Genomic DNA, 15,944 nt, shown 5'->3' with positions numbered 1-15,944 from the left:
TCAGGGATGTGGCCTGAGCAAAGATGTTACATCCTGCCCTAATCCTCTTTAACCACAGGCAGAGATTATGATTTACAATGCATAGGAAAATCACAAAATGGAGAACAACCTCACATGACCTAATCAAGGTACACATATTTTGGGGGGACACAATTCAATCCATTACAACATCCAATACAGGTTTAATAGAAGTAGTGAATGTTAGCATCTTTGCTCTTTTTCACCATTAAGTATAATATTAAAGAATCCTTTTTGCTTTCTTTTATCATATGGAGGAAGTTCTTTTCTATTTCTAATTTGCTGAGATTTTTTTCAACATGAAAGGTTATAGAGTTTTCTCAAAATCTTTTCTCCATTATCCTCTTAATATGGTGAAGTGAGTGATTTTTATATGATAAACCAACCTTACATTCTTGGAATAAATCTTGTTGGTAATGATGTGGTATCCTTTGTACTTACCGATGAATTTGATTTGCTAATATTTTGCTAAGAATTTTTGCATCTATATCTTTGAGGGCTACTGGTCTTAAGTTTTTTTTACCCCTCCATCATAAACAGCTGGAAAGCTGGGCGATATATATGAATTAAATATTAAAAAAAAAAAAAAAATTATGTAACAGCAATCTCTGGGAAGAAGGTGAGCCAAAAGGTGAACTCTTTGATCGCCCCCAGGTTTCTGCCTGTAATCACCCTCCTGTCCAGGGAGGGTGTAGGGAGAAGAATCCCAAGCAGAGTGTGGTTGCTTTGCCGAATTAAGGAGAAAGAGGTGAAAGCTCAGGGAGCTGTAGCTGAAGAAGAGGGAGCTACACAAAGAAAGAGCTCCCTAAATCTGTGCAGGAATACCTTTGAGTCCTTGGCTGAGTACTAAGACATGCATAAGGTCCAGCTGAAAATTTCTGTGTTCAGATATTCTCTGCATTTTTCTCTGTTTAATGAAGTGTTTGGCATAATGGTGGTTTAACCTCGAGTCGTGTCTACTTGACCCAAATGAGGAGCTGAAAAGCATAAAATTTATTCAATCAGTTGATTGTTTTCATATGCTCAGCAAGTTTGTTTTCTCACTGAATTGGTGGTTCCTTTGTTCTCAAAGAAGCAGAAGACTGACCCCTAGAAACATCTTGTTTTAGCAACTGGATAGATGAGGTGATTAGGCATGATACGATCCTTTTCCAATTTTAATTTCAGCGATGATTACTGGCAGAAGGCAAGCAATATGTAGCCTCCACTTCAGGTGTGCTAACATATTGCTATTAAGGAACGCTACTCCTAGTCACCCAGGAGGAAAGTGATTGATCAAAATGTCAAATGATTTACTTCCAAAGTAAACTATAATTCCCTGCCTCAAATACCACAATGTATTTAGTAAAAAGAGATTATCATTAAAACTTGGAAACATACTATTCATAAATTGTGGTTTAAGGGAATATGGATGGCATAAACAGGTAAACACATTCAGTGCTTTCTCCACATCCATCCTTATTGTAAATAATTGTTCCAATTAGTGGTATCCAAATGCTGTACAAAGGCTTGGGTAAAGATGCAATTTAAAGCAATGAAAGCAAGGTTATTTTTTACACTCGGTGAAATAAATCCAAGTCAGGCAGGAAAGGGCCTTATGGAAGAGCAATAGAGATGCAGATGGAAAATCAACGTGAAAATGACATAAGCAAATTAGATTGACAGGAAGAAGACTACAATCTGGAGGCAAATGAACCTAATTCATATTACTGTCATCAATACTTAGTATTTAACAACAATGGACAATGACCCAGATCACTAGTTAATATGATTTGAATCAATCCCAAGATGTAGGACTTCTTTGATTGTATAGTGCAACTACTAGTAACAATAACAATAACAGAGAAATAATCACAGTGTGCCCCTCTTATTGACACTTAATGTCTAGTGTACTGTTTTAGCTTTATAATAACAGTATAATATTGTCTAAGAGTCCATGATCTGAAGGCAGACTGCCTTGAGTTCCAACGCTGACTCTGAAAATTAACCTCCTTAAGACTCAGTTTTTTCCACTGTGAAAATCAGCTAGTAAAAATCAAAATGAATGAATAAAGTACGGACGTTTAAGTAACTTGACAAATATCTTGGAGCTGGTTGATGATGGAATCAGGATTCAAACATGCAGTCAATTTCTAGAGTCTGAACTCTAGACACCAAGCTATACTGTCTTTCTCCTTCTAGGTGTTTGTGAGAATTTAGCAAAACTGCATGTGGGGCAAAACTTAGCCCAGTGTTTGGCATGCAACATTCAATAGCCTGTAGCTAGGAGGAGGAGTTAAGAGGGCAGGAGATGGAAGAGACCAGCAGGGGTTCAAAAATTTTTACTGTAAAAGGTCAGATAGTAAATATTTTAGGCTACACAGTTCATACATTCTCTATTCCAAATACTCATCTGTGGCATTGTAACTTGAAAACAACCATAAGCCATAAACAGCGCATAAAAGAATAGGCATGGCAGTGTTCCAATAAGACTTTATTTACAAAAATAGGCGTTAGGCTGGATTAGTCCCTCAGGCTGTAGTTTGGCATCTGTGTTAGAGAATGCCTTCCTCTGGCATGTTTTCTCTTTGTAAACAATGAAGGAGTGAGATCATATGATCTCATAGGCTCTTTCCAGCACTGATGGTCTTAGAGTCTATACTACAGACCCAATGTAATATCTGAAGATGATTTAGTGACTAGCAACTAGAATAAAATAAAATAAAACAATTAAATACTGACTCCAGGCATGGTGAGTATTGCTCAGACCATGGTGAAAACCTTGCCCGTGACCCTTCATTCTCTGCTCAAATCAGGATTATGTTTTTGTTCAAGGGGAGAATTTATATTGGCACCTGGAATCCTCCACACTTACCAGCCTCTGGCTTCCAGGCGACATTTGCAGTAAGGTGATTTTAAGTCCTTGTTTGCTTGCAAAAGTCCCAGAATATGCCTGTCTGGCCAATCTAATTACTAATGCCATCCCTTTTCACTATTCTAAAAGTGTCCCCGTTTTCATGAGAAATTATATGATCCCCCTCTTTATAGAAGATGAAACCCAATTCTATCGATTTCCACTTTGCTTTGAAGCTACACAATTTATCCACGAGGACAGAGCAAACACATTTAGATGAGTAATTCTTACCTAAGAGTCCCTCTAATTTAGCACACATTTATTGAGTATCTAATACATGCCATGCACCATGAAAGATACTGAGGATAAAATGTTCTGTCAAAGGTTTTCATTTTAGTTGTAGAGACAGATTGTCTCTGAAGGCTTATATGAACTCATTCTCCAAAAAATCTTTAAATTTAACAGGCAGGCTGTCTTTCTAAAATGTATTTTCTCCTTTGTTATGGATTCTACATGACCAAAACCTACATGAGGGCAGAGGCAGGGCACACATTTTCACCCTTGTCACAAGCGTCTTGTTATTCTTACTACGTGCTAAGTGAGCTCTAAGTAAACACTTGCAGAATGAATAACTTAGTACTAGTCAAAGTTTTCCTCATTAAGCACTGATTTTATTCCACGTTGCACAGAGAAAGGGAAGCGGATTATTTTACAATATTTAAAAGGCTTGTATGAATAGCTTCAAATAGTTATCTTCATATTTGATATCTATTTTTTATTGACAGCTTACTATACGCCAGGGGCTGGATTACAATTTTATATACTGTATAGGAGTTAATCCTCATAATTCCTCTATGGGGTAGAAACTATTATTTTCCCTATTTTGTGGATAATAAAATTTAAGCTCAAAGAATTTAGGGCATTTACCTAAGGTACCATAGCTTGTAAGTGGTAGAGACAGGATCCCATTCCTCATTTAATTCCCAGGAAGATTGAAAATATGAAAGCTGTTAGAGTACAGCTTAAAAAAAAATAGATACACACAAATTCAATAAGAGCTTAAACTGCTTAATTCAATAATACTGGTAACGCTATGGAAACCTTGGTGGTGTAGTGGTTAAGATCTTGGCTGCTAACCAAAAGGTCCGCAGTTCAAATCTACTAGACACTCTTTGGAAACCCTAGGAGGCAGCTCTGCGCTGTCCTATGGGATCACTATGAGCTGGAATTGACTCGACAGCAATGGGTTTTTTAACAGGTAACGCTATACAAATATTGCAAGGGTCATAATACTTAAAAAAATTTGCTGTTTTCCTGAAATTCACATTTAACTGGTTGTGCTATATGTTTATTTGCTAAATTTGGCAATATTATCTGTTATTCATTCTGGGTAGGATATTTGCTGTAGGATAGCATAAAAGGGTTCTAATGCAGTTTTCATCTCAGTTGTCCTACATCCATTCCTGTTTTCATGGTCCTAGGTATGTGCGGACATAGAAACATTTCTTGAGCAATTCTAGTCAAGTTCAAGGACAGTGTTGTTTATCCCCCACACCAGCAATCGTGGTGTGAATTAGTTTATATCAGCCAGAAACTATATGCACACAAATGCCCCTTGAGCAGTCAACATTACATTAAGTCCTTGTCCCCCACTGCATAAATTAATCCCTGAGTATAGTTCCTCTAGTTTTTTTTTTTTTTTTTGTGGTGATGAGATTCAGTGGAGAGTTCAGCTGTAAAAGTGAACTACCATATAAATTAGAGTGACAGCCATAAGCAGGTAAAATTCATGTTGACCCTCTGTGTGCAGAGGAGAACTGCCCCATAGGGTTTTCAAGTCTGTGGCCTTTCAGAAGTAGATCATCAGTCCTATCTTCTATGGATTCAGGCTACCGACCTTTAGCCTAGTGACTGAGTATTTAACTGTGCCACCCAAGGACTCCACTACTATATGCTAGCTACTGTGAAGCCTACCAGAAAAAAAGCCTGAGACTAATTCCTCACTCAAAGAGCCTATTGCCTCCTTGTAGAGAAATTGTTAACACCTAGAAATTGATTTTAAACATTTGTGTATAAAACTCCTTATGTAGGAAATATTTGTCAAGTTTTTTGTCCCCTAGACTTCTATTCCAACTTCCTAAAAGTAACCCAAATTTCCTTTGTAAAACCACCTTCCTTCATTTTAAACCAGATTTGTTTAAATCAATGATTTTAACACTTCACATATCCTGGTAACTAAATGATCTGCTCAAGGAAAGACAAATGACCTGTTTGAACCAGTAAGATGAGGAGAAACACTTGCTGGAATCTGTAGAAAGAAAAGCATTTTCTTTATTCTAGAAAAGCTATTTTCCCTCTTTCTATGGATTTGGTGGCTGGGGTACTGCGGATTTGGTGGTTTGAGTGGTCTCCCTTCATAAAGAGAGAAAGCCTGTAGATGTTTATCTACATGCGCCAATACATTTTTTGTTGGTTAAGCTAGTTTGGAGTGGGTTATATGTTGTCATTTGTAGCACAAAGATTTCTGATAGATATATCTTGCATATATTTCATTTATATTTCAGTTTGCACCTACCCTGAAAAGAAACATACATTAGGAGGTTTATCAGAAAACAGAAATGGAACACATACTAGATGTGTCATAAAGAAAAGGTATGTGTGTGGGGGGCGGGGGCGGGTGACTTAGTTACCTAGAGCTGCTGTAACAAAAAATACAACTGGGGGCTTTAAAGAACAGAAAATTTATTTTCTCACAGTTCAAGAGCTGAGGATTCAGGGTTGGCTCTAGGGGGAGATCCTCCTTTGTTTACTTCAGCTTCTTTTTGTTGTTGTTTGTTGCCATGGAGTTGATTCTGACTCATGGCAATCCCATGTATGCAGAGTAGAACTGTTGCACAGGGTTGTCAAGGCTGTAACCTTTCAGAAGCAGATTGCCAAGCCTCTTGGTGGGTTCAAACTGTCAATCTTTATTCTAGTAGTCAAGTGCTTAACTGAGTGTGCCATCCATGTATCCCACAATCCTTGGAGTTACGGAGCTTGTAGATGTATCAGCTTATGCATATGTCTTAATATGGTGTCCTCTTTCTATGTGTGTCTCTGTATCTATTGTCTTTTCATAATTCAGATCTATTTAGGTTTAGGATCTACCCTACACTGGTATGGCTTCATTAACATAACAGAAGGAAAAACTTTATTTCCAAAGAGGATCACATTCATAGGTACAAGGGCCAGGAATTAAACACATATTTTAGGGAGGCACAATTCAGTCCATAACAGGGGGCATTTGCATCTGAGATGGAGCCAGAACTGAGGTTCATATAAAAATGTTTACTGTGAAGTCTTTACACTGGTTATGCTTAGCTCAGGGACTTGCTGTAATCTACCTAGGCAGTGATGGAGAAGAATCAGCTTGTTTGTTTACACAATTCAAATTGTCTTCTAGCTAAATTTAAAAAAATTGCTCAGGAGAACCACAAATTATGAAAATCTAAAAAGTGTAAGTTAATAGGTAGAAGACTGATCACTGGGGTGGAGCTGTTAAGAAAAGCTTCCTGTAGTAGTTCAGACATGAGCAGGACCATGAGAGATGGAAATTCACATTCTAGGAAGGGGAAAAAGCATGAGCAAGTTTAGCCCTGGCAGTGAACTTATGTAGAGGACTGTGAAGAGATGAACAGGGATGACGTTGAGAGGAGTAATGGTGAGACATGGGGAGAAGATTATTTTGCAATGCAGGTTGTAAGGTAGTGTGCAAAACAAAACACAACAAAATCCTACTATTAAAAGTAGATGTTATCTCAAGGTTATCAAATATCTAAGTTCTTGGATTCTTAAAATATATCCATGCCAGTAAGTCTGGTTTGATGAAAAATAGAAATAGTCTACAAATAACTCTCAAGAAAAAATAAAACTGAGAATAAACAAATTCCCCTGCAAAAACTAAACAACATATGGCGCTTAATTCTCCTGTTGTGTAAATTAGTCCTTAGGAGTAATTTAGGCAACTTTCACTCCCTAGCCCAGAGATGTAAATCTTTAATAAAATAATTCTAGTTTGCACCCTGTCATGATTATACAACAGAAGCTCCACTCTCCTTTTCTTAATCTGGTAGGATGGAGAGTGGAACCACAGTGACAGCATTACATGCTCACGGGAACTTTTATTGTCATCACTCTGATTGGTGTGTCCTATTAGTCATCCCTGTCACATACTTAAATTATAATACCCATAAGTCACTCAGAAATCGTGAATTATCAGTGGACAGTGTGCAGTAGGCAACCATGGAATACTTACTGTTTTTAATTATCTTGATATCATCTAATATGTAAAAAAAAAAAAAGTTGCCATTGGCTTGATTTTGACTCATGGCGACCCCGTGTGTGTCAGAGTAAGACTGTGGTCTTTAAGATTTTCAATGGCTGATTTTTTAGAAGTAGATTAATAAAACTTTCTTCCAAGTCCCCCTGGATGGACTCCACCTCCAAACTTGGTTAGCAGAGGAGACTTAACTGCTGGAACCCCCCAGGGACTCCACTTGAATGTGTACCATGATGTAATAATCAAACTAGTTATGTGACCTTGGATAAATGAATTGACCTCTCTGAGCCTTAGGGTCCTCATTTGCAAAACAAGTGCAATAATAACTACCTATTAGCTTTGTTATGAGAATTATGTGAGAAAATACATAGTAATTGTCTAGTAGTAGTAGTATCATCTAAGCGATGACTATGGGCCAAGTCCTAAGTATGCTACATGAATTATTTTAATTCTCATTACAACCCTAGGGATAGCTTGTCCTCTCTAGACTTAAATAAACTCAGACCCAGAAAAGCTGATCAATTTACCCAATATTGTCATTTAAAAAAATAATTCATATGCTATATATTACTTCTCTATTTAAGAGATCACTCTATTACTACTAGCATGCCAAATTAATATAACTTATTTTATTGCTGCTTCTGAGGAACCAGAGAAGATTTTACATTAAAATGAAGTTATTGGTCCTCAGAGAGCTCTTTGATATGGTTGAGGTCGTAGATTATTATCTCTCTTTTACAGACAGGTATAAGGAAGTGACAGTACGATATATTAACTCAGTTTATTATGGGAGATATTATCTTTATTTAATCATTATCTGTTTCAGTGGTCCTAAAACCTTAGTATTTCTAAGAATCACCTGGAGAACTTGTTAAAAATGCAGATCAGTGGGCCTAACTCGCAAATATCTGCTCTGGGGAGAGGCCCAAGAATCTGCATTTTATGAGGCACTGCAGGAAATTCTGATGTAAGTTGTCCACAAGCCACTCTTTATGAAAAATTGATCTTGAGTCCAGTAAACCCTTGAAGTCAGGAGCTACACATATATGATCACAAAAGATTGACTGGGAAGAAAAAAAAAAAAAGAGGAACAAAGAGGTGGATGGAATGGCTATTTACGGTTTGCCCCCTTTGTAATATACCAAAAATTTCCCAGGGGCATCCATAGTTCCACTACTCTCAGTCCATGTCCCTGGGTAGTACCGCCCTAACGAGAATAGATCATGTGACTTAGGTCTAAGCCAATCGGCACATCAGATTACTATTGCAGGCCATGATTAGTTCAAGCTGGCCAAAGCAGGTCCAATCAGAGTAAATCACAAACTTTTGTAAGAGCTACCAGAAAGAAGGGATTTTCTTCTTGTTGCAATGGGAGTCACAAAGATGTGAAGGTATGTAGTATTTTTATCTTAAAAAGTTAATCGGAAAATACTCAGGTTTAATTTATCACAAGGTAGTCATGGCAAGGCACATGAGTAAGACCTCACGACATTCATTTAGAACCAGAGAATCAGAATTAACAATTATAATTACAATGTTACTCAATGGTTAGAGTCCAAATCTTTACACTTCTTTTTCCGTTAACAAGAGGCCTCAGGAGGAAAGGCTTAACCACGGCTCAAACTTGGTGAAGGTCCCTGGTAGATAGGGTCTAAGGTAAATGACAGAGGACAGAATCTCAGTTCCATTTTTGCCTTCTCTCAGGGAGTGAGCAGAAATTTAGAGTTTATATGTGAATTTGTCACCTTGGATCCACATGACAAGGGCCAGTGTGATGTCAAAAACCAGTATGTTATGTCTTTTCTCCAGGCTTAGGGGGCAGCCGAATGACTCATCTTTTCTTAAAGGTTAGAAATTAGGGAGGTTATTTAGGTTTATGTTATGTGTTCTTCTGTCACAGTACATTGGGTCAAAGTCAACTTAAAAGTTGTTTATGTTCTTTATATGCTTCACATGCTTCTGCGTTTCATGTTTAAATTCAGAAATTTAAAAAAATTTTTAAATTGTGACCGAAAGATTACTAATAACTTACAGTTAATGTTAGAAAGTGTCACAAAAGTATATGTATTTCCAGGAGTGGATTAACCAATAAGCGCAGTATGCATGGGCTTACAGTAGGCAAGTTATGCACAGGCTTAATTGTGCTTACTTACTAATATATAGTGCATATTACATGTGAAGTTGTGCACTATAGATTAGTAAGTAAAAACAAGCCCATAGATACCTTGTTTATTGGGTAATCTGTTCCTGCTGCTTTCTATTTCTAAATTCATATTATGAGTGTTTATACATATGTATTTTGAAACCATAATAGTGACTTATACCTTATGGGATTTGATAGCATTATAGAAATATACAGAACAGCAGGGTTGATGCAGCAGACATCTTGCCACTTCTTGGAGGCAGAGATTAAAACCAACACAGCAGAAGTTCAAGTCCTGAAGATGCTGTTTGAGTTCTGAACGCCTGAAGCCACAACCTACCTCTGGGCTTTTCAATCATGTGCGCTAGTATATTCATATTTTAACCTGATCCACTTTCGTTTGCAATTGATACAGCTCATATGCAGACAGTTTTCCTCTAAACTTAGGGCCAGAACAGACAGGAATTCAAAGGGTAGCAGGTTTTCAAGAGAGAACCTCCTAAAATTATCTTAAGGACAATCTTCCTAGCTCTTACAACACGCTCATAGTAGTTCAGTAATGTGTATATCATATGTACGTCTATGGTTATCACTTGCTCAGCACTTACTATGCCAGACATTATGCTAAGCACTATCTCCTTTAGTCCTCAGACCAGCCTTCTGTGTAGACATTATTATTATCCCAATTTTACTCAGGAGAAAACTGAGGGTTAGAAAGATTAAGAAACTTGTCCAAGATCATCCAGCTTGAAAAAGGCTGAGTCAAGATTCAAACCCTGGCCGCCTAACTCCCAGGACTAATATCTTAACCACTGCTGTATATCATCTCTAAAACTTTTGGATGTACCGAGCTATTGTAATTCAAATTGCTCATAGCATAAAACACCTCGAGGAATTTGCCATTTTTGGATTTAAACTGCACCTCCTTTGTTAACTGCAAGTGGAGGTATACCACAGGAAGCCTGCCTTTCAATTACTCACATCACCATCCATTTTTTGATCCTTCCTGTTTTCCACTGGCTTCACACGTTATATGAAGCTTTGTTTTGGATCTTGTTGCATGCAGAGTAGTGGGGATACAGGCGAACAGCAGAGTGTGTATGTGGCAGCGGGGGGAGAATGTCACAACCACACACACGTTTCAAATGGTGTCATCCCTTCAGGCTTCTATCTGCTTATTGGAGCAATGCTCCTCTTCCCTATGGTCAATTTGTTTATCATCACCAGCCTAATACATGTTTGGATTTGCATCCAAGGGTCCACTTAGCTAGACATCGAGCTTTCAAGTCAACAGATTTCATGATCAGGGCAGGCTGATTTGATACAGAGAGATCTGATTTGCTGACGCCCTGGATACAAAGTGCAGCATCTGTTTATAATAATGCTGACTACTTCTTGCAGCAGAACCATTTACTACTGCAATACACCAGTTTTAGTTTGCATTTGGGCTGTCAAAAGTAGAACTTTTTTTTTTTTTTTTTTTATCTTGGCATTGTTTTTTACTAGCCACCATTCTTGGTGTCATTTTCAAATATGAGAGAACCTTAGAATGTCACTGTTAAATGTTTTAGATTATGAAGGTGATGATGATACCTAGTCACTTAAATGTCAAGCATTTTCTTATGTATTTTGCTTTCATTATTTTATTCATGAAGGAGCCCTGGTGGCACAGTGGTTAAGCACTCTACTGATAATCAAAATGTTGGCAGTTTGAACCCAGCAGTCACTCCATGGGAGAAAGATGTGGCAGTTTGCTTCCGTAAAGATGACAGCCTTGGAAACCCTATGGGGCAGTTCTACTCTGTCCTATAAGATTGCTATGAGTTTGAATGGACTTGGCGGCAACAGGTTTTTTGTTTGTTTGTTTTATTTTTCTTTTTAGTATCTCATTCATAACAGACCTATAGGAAAGATATCTTTATTGCTCCCAGTTGATGGTTCAGGAAACAGAGGCTTAGAGTTGTTTAAGAACTTGCCAATACTCACACAGCTAGTGAGTTGTGAAGCTTGGATCAAATCCATGTCTGTCTGACCCTTAAGCTCTTAATCATTATATTAGATCATCTGGCCCAGTGGTTCTCAAAGTTTAGCATATATCAGAATTATCTGGAGGGCTTGTTAAAGCACACATTGCTGAGCCTCGCCTCAGAGTTTCTGATTTGGTAGATCTGGACTCATCCCAACAATTTGCATCTTTAACAAGTTACCAGGTGGTGCTGATGTTGCCTGTCCCAACATCACACATTGAGAGCTGCTGATCTTGTCCAACTGCCTGACTTCAGAAAAGTAAAACCAAAACTCACAAAAGGAAAAGGACCTACTCAAGATTGCAACATGAATTAACCGACAAGAGAAAAACTCAAATCTAGGTCATCTGGCTCACATAACAGTCTCTCAAATATGAGGAATCACCTATCCTTTATCTCTTTTATGTTTACAATAAAGAGATACAATATTTGGCTAAAAACACCAGTGATAACACTTTTGATATGTCCTGATTCATCAAGATGACAGGCGTTTATAAATTATGATTAACCTTTTTTTAAATAATTTTTATTGTGCTTTAAGTGAAAGTTTACAAATCAAGTCAGTCTCTCACACAAAAACTTATATACACCTTACTACATACTCCCAATTACTCTCCCCCTCATGAGATAGCCCGCTCTCTCCCTCCACTCTCTCTTTTCTCGTCCATTTCTCCAGCTTCTAACCCCCTCTACCCTCTTATCTACCCTCCAGGCAGGAGATGCCAACATAGTCTCAAGTGTCCACCTGATCCAAGAAGCTCACTCCTCACCAGCATCTCTCTCCAACCCATTGTCCAGTCCAATCCATGTCTGAAGAGTTGGCTTCGGGAATGGTTCCTGTCCTGTGCCAGCAGAAGGTCTGGGGGCCATGACCACTGGGGTCCTTCCACTCTCAGTCAGACCATGAAGTCTGGTCTTTTTATGAGAATCTGGGGTCTGCATCCCACTGCTCTCCTGCTTCCTCAGGGGTTCTCTGCTGTGTTCCCTGTCAGGGCAGTCATCGGTAATTAACCCTTTTGAGTCTTGTATTCCTTCCCATAAAATTGGGTTACCAATTCCTACTTTGCAGTTCTATCATAGTTTTGGAAATAGTGAGAAATTTCTACCACTGGAATATAAGATGCAAGAAATTCCCGGCTGCGTTCTTACACCCAGGAACACAGTCTGAAACACATTAGGCACTAATAATTTTTCAATGAATAAATATAAATGCCTGGTTGTTTTTGTTGTTGTTAGATGCTATTGAGTCAGTTCTGACTCATAGCTGCCCCATGTACAACAAAATGAAACACTTCCCGGTCCTATGCCATCCTCACAATCATTGCTACGCTTGAGCCCACTGTTGTAGCCACTGTGCCAATCCTTTTCATTGAGGGCCTTCCTCTTTTTCACTGACCTACTGCTTTACCAAGCATAATGTCCTTCCCTAGGGACTGGTCCCTCCTGATAACATGTTCAAAGTAATTGAGACGAAGTCTCACCATCTTCACTTCTAAGGAGCATTCTGGTTGTACTTCTTCCAAGACAGATTTGTTCCTTCTTCTGGAAGTCCATGGTATATTCATTATTCTTTACCAACACCATAATTCAAATGTATCAATTCTACTTCTGCTTTCCTTATTCATTGCCCAGCTTTTGCATGCAAATGAAACAATTGAAAATATCATGGCTTGTTAGGCACACCTTAGTCCTCAAAGTGACATCTTTGCTTTTTAACACCTTATAGAAGTCTTTTGCAGCAAATTTATCCAATGCAATATGTTGTTTAATGAATGGTGGCTTTATTGCTATTTCATCATCAGCATCATCTTCATCACAAATTCCCCTACTTTCCCAATGTCCTGTTCTGTTTCCCCCACCTTCCAGATTTTTTATACTCTCTTTACCTGCCAAGCTCTATCATATCTTCTGGTAATGATGTTTCCATTTTATGGCTTCTAAAAAACAGACCAGATGTTAAGCTTGTTTTTGTTATTTTTTCAGTAGATTCACCCTGCAGCCATTGATCTTCCATTTTCAAATGGGGAGCTCTAAATTCCTGCACACCTCCTGCCTCAGCTGCCGTTTAAATCTTTTCAAACAGTCAGCTTGGCAGAGAGGATGAGGATGACCATCAGTCATTTGGGACATATGTTAACCCTTTGGATAACAGTGAGACAACGACTCCTACAGATTGGGGAGTGGAACTTCTACCACCCCACACCAAGTTCTCTTTTACCCCAGCAGACAATCCAGGTAAACAGGAAAGACGTTTGCTGAATTTATTTAGTAGCACATTCTGCAATTCCAGGATGACCTGTCATGAGGTATTAAAAGTACTTGTGAAAGGAGACATCCGTGTACATGGATGTAAGGTATAACTTTGGGTAGGGAACAGTTTCTGGAGTGGAAACAGTGACCAAGGGGAAAATGCCCTGCTGGTCCTAGACTAGTGGCTCTCAACCCTGGTTGCATGCAGCTTCATTGAGAGAACATTTAAACATTCCTGAGGCACAGGTACCACCCAAGACTATCTGAACCAGAGTCTCTGGGTAGGGGCCTGGGGGCATCTAGATTTCTGAAGCTCACTGATTGCCAAATTACCACAAAGGGCCAATATGAGTATTGTAGAAGTTTTCCATGGGTCCTCAACAGCCTGGGAAAACTGAAGTCAAAGTAACAGGATTTTCATAATCCTAATTTTTGTCAGTATAAAAGACATCCCTTTAATCTGAGAGTAGCAACCCTTTTAGCATTGCTTCATTACCATCATTAAATAAATAAAATGCCGTTACGACACAGCTTGGAGCAGGCTACATTTAGGCTACATATTCTGAGAAGCAGCAAGATTGTAATCAAAGCCTGTAATTCAGAACATCTACCCTTCTGACTTCAATCTGGGACTCACATTTGAAATCACTGCTGTTTCCTCTGCTTGTAACAGATGCATGTGACAACCAGTATGCATTGCTCGTGTCTCCCTGCCAGGTATCAGGAGGGCATTGTGGTGGGGCTCTGTTCTGGCTGCTCTGAGAGAAGGGACCTGTTGCTTTGGGGTGTCTCTGAATTTCATGTGTGACACTCAGCCTATACTTTAAATCAAATTGTCCTATACATACAGTCTAAATATTCTGACCAATCAATACGGCCACTTAGGCAAAATGTATTAGGAGGCATATATAGAATGACAATTTTATTTACATAGATTATGTTCTCCCTACTTATTTTGGTTTCAAAATATTCTTTCTTTCAAAATAATGGTAATTATAGCTTCAAAAATTATACATTTATGTCATAAAGTAACAACGTTGGTAATGCTCTTTGTGGGAGGTTTTTTTTTTTTTCTGGATTGTGAAATCCAAAAGTCTGTGGATACTGCACTTTGTGAAATAAAATACCCCAAACACGGTACTCTCAATCATTTTTTAGTTATTTTGCCAGCAATTAGTGATGACTAAATATTATTTAAATAAGCTATGTAGGTAAGGCTCCCACTTTCTCTAGGGCCAGCAAGAACTAACAGACGACTTTTTCTTCTGATGGAAGTGTAATAACCACTCCTTACCTGCCAGTATCCATTTCATGGAGTTCCGAGACCGCACACTGGGTCCATTATAACTGAGCTCAGGTATCAAACGATAACAGATAAGTAGATGCTTGGTGAGAAGGACATTCTAGCTACAGCCCTGAAATAACTCCTTAAAATCCAATCTTTCCTTCCTCTAACCTCTGTAGCACATCACCAGTCTTCTTGGATGGCACTGATCACTTGCATTCTTGAGATATGTGTATTTATATACAAGAAGATCTTTGGCATCTGTGAATTTAACATTTCCAGTTTCAACTCTTCATAAGTGACCCTGGAGAGTCCATAATTTGTATAATCTGTCATGTGGTTGTGGCTTGAATTTAAATCACACTCACTTTGAACTGGTGTAAAAGAATGACTGACTTAGCTAATGTAATAAAAAAAAAATTTTTTTTTAATGTAATAGCCTAGACAAAATGGTATTGTTTAAAATAGCAATTAAACACTATAAAGTAGTCTCAAAATAATTTTAAAAAGGACATAGCATCTAAATTAAGAAAACTGTAAACTACGTAAAGAATAAAACAAAATCTAAACAAGAATGGTATTGCATAGGAATAGTTACAATCATTTAAATATCAGTTTTCCAAAATTTACATAAAAATGTAATGCAATTCCAAATAGAATCACAATAGTATGTGTTGATTTCCTCCTAGTAACTGCATATAATTACATTAAAGTTTGTATGGAACACATATCCAAAAATTGTCAAAATGTCTGAAAAAAAAAAGGATAGCAAAGTAATTCATGATTTACCAAATTTAAAAGTATAGCACATAATTAATGCAATCAATTAAAGATCGAAAGGCATAAGAATAGATAAATTGATCACAGGAAGAGCTCAATATTTATCATAATTTAATATACGCCAAAGCTAATCAATATAGTGAGAAAGTAATGATATATTTAACAAATGTTGTTGGCTTAATTGGTTGAATATCTAGAAGAAAAAGTTAAGGCTTTACCTAATACAATAACTGAAAATTAATCCTAGATGTACTCAATGTTTACATATAAAAATAAAACATTAGAAAATC

The sequence above is a fragment of the Loxodonta africana genome, chromosome 2, assembly GCF_030014295.1.
Source record: "Loxodonta africana isolate mLoxAfr1 chromosome 2, mLoxAfr1.hap2, whole genome shotgun sequence".
Lineage (NCBI taxonomy): Eukaryota > Metazoa > Chordata > Mammalia > Proboscidea > Elephantidae > Loxodonta > Loxodonta africana.
The sequence above is the reverse complement of the archived record's forward strand: the minus strand, read 5'-3'. Positions refer to the sequence as shown.